This window comes from Palaemon carinicauda, chromosome 14, assembly GCF_036898095.1.
Source record: "Palaemon carinicauda isolate YSFRI2023 chromosome 14, ASM3689809v2, whole genome shotgun sequence".
Classification (NCBI taxonomy): domain Eukaryota; kingdom Metazoa; phylum Arthropoda; class Malacostraca; order Decapoda; family Palaemonidae; genus Palaemon; species Palaemon carinicauda.
In genome coordinates, this window is record NC_090738.1 from 15,100,079 (window position 1) to 15,102,286 (window position 2,208).

Below are 2,208 nucleotides of genomic sequence, written 5' to 3' on the forward strand. Positions count from 1 at the left end.
TTTAGTTAAACAGTGAAGTGTCTTCATTTTGCTTAGCTGTTTTGTAACCTCGTGTGACCAAAATGATTCAAGTTTAACAGTTACATTCATGTAAATTCCATTTGGTGTTTTAATCATTAGAGTGGTAAAGTCTTAACTATTGTCATTAATTATCAAAATCAAATATTTTTATAAATTAATTTCCAGTGAAACAAGTGATATGATTTTTTAGAGAGAAAATTTCCTTATTTTAGTCTAAGGTTTTGTTCAGAGTTAATGTTTCGAGTAATTTAATTTTGGTGATAATTTTTTTTATTATTTTTGTAACTTTTTATACAATATACTTATTTTTGTATAGTGTGTATCATTTCGACCACCAATATTTCTTAACAGTAATTGCTCGAAATCCCAGACTAGAACTAAAGTAAGAGGTTGCTTTTGAATAGTTCTTATAAAATAGCATAAGAGACTTTTGGATATTCAATAATTTTATATATTGCCATCTGCGAGTTATGTAATATTCTCAGAGCTCGGGTATTATCTTTTTTTTTTTTTTTTTTTTGAGTGTAACAGATTTATGTAAAAATAAACAGGTGAGTTTGGAGCTCGGGACTTTATGTAATTCTCCAACCGTAATAATATATATACACACACACATATATATTTATATTTATATATATATATATATAATTAAAAATATATAAATACTGTATACAGCTTAAAAATATAACGAACAACCAAAATATTGGTCAACCTTCCCTTTCTCATTTACACTGGATATTTCAGCTATTTTCAATAACGTGGATACTTCGCTTCCACACACCGAAAAAAAAAAATTGCCAACCATCGGCGCAAGGTTTTGAGTAGCCAATAAAAAGGTAAAATATTCAGTGATAAGGATCCTGCAAAAAAGGGAGGTAATACCCTCCACCTAAAGTTAAATTTTCAAACTTTCCCAAGGACTATCAAAGTCTCTTGAAATATACCTGGTATTTAAAATACCATGATGTCTTTTGATATTTATAAGCAATCAAGACACGCGCATGCGCGCACAGACACACACATATAATATATATATATATATATATATATATATATATATATATATATATATATCGTAAATAATAGCAGATTTGAATAGAGAAAGCAGAAATGCAGGATTGAAAAAGAAACAGTAAACATAAGATAATGTTTAAAGCAAATGCAGAGACAACAAATAAGACTTTTCTTGGAGAAAGACAATCCAAAATCAAATCATTGTTCTCTGGGCTTAGGTAGTGCCATAGCCTCAGTAACAAGCTGTTCCACTGTCTAAGGATAGAATGTTCTTATTTGAGGGTACACTCAGGCACCCTACTCAATCTTATTTCTCTTATTCTTGTTTTTTTATAGTTTATATATGAAAGATCTATTTTAATAAAATAATATTGTTACTGATCTTAAAATATTTTAATTGTTCATTACTTCTCTTGTAGCTCATTTATTTCCTTATTACGTTTCCTCGATGGATTATTTTCCCCTGTTGGAGCCCTTGGACTTACAGAATCCTGCTTTTCTAACTAGGGTAGTAATAATAATAATAATAATTAACATATAGAAATTATAATAACAATATGGACGAACCTCTAGAGATCGTATTTCGGGCAAATATTAAGTGTTTCCCCAGGCCACGAGACCGAACTTAAAAGAACGATAACGAGATTATGAAAAGGAAAATGCCACTTTTTCTAAATAAAAAGGTTTTAATCATAAGGTCCTAGCAATGTTAACTTATACATCAGAAACTTGGGGCCTTCATAAAGCCTAAGAACATAAGCTAGGTATGTACAACTCAAACAGCTATGTAAAGATTAATGAGGGGAATAACACTAAGAGAGCAAATTAAAGTAGAGGATATTCTAACAACTTGTAAGAAAAAGAAATGAATTTGGGCAAGACATATAATGAGAATGACAAGTAATAGACGGACATTAAGAATAGAAGAATGAGTCCCTAGAGATTACAAAAGAAGCAAGGGAAGAAAAGATGTTTGATTGCGAACTAAGAAAGATCATAAACAAACGAAAGTGGAAGGACATGTGTGAGGTCTTTGTTCAGTAGTGGACTAGTCACGGCTGAGGATGATGTCATATATACACATACATACAAGAGAGAGAGAGAGAGAGAGAGAGAGAGAGAGAGAGAGAGAGGGAGAGAGATTCAAATTGCCAAATATCTTTTAATGTCGAC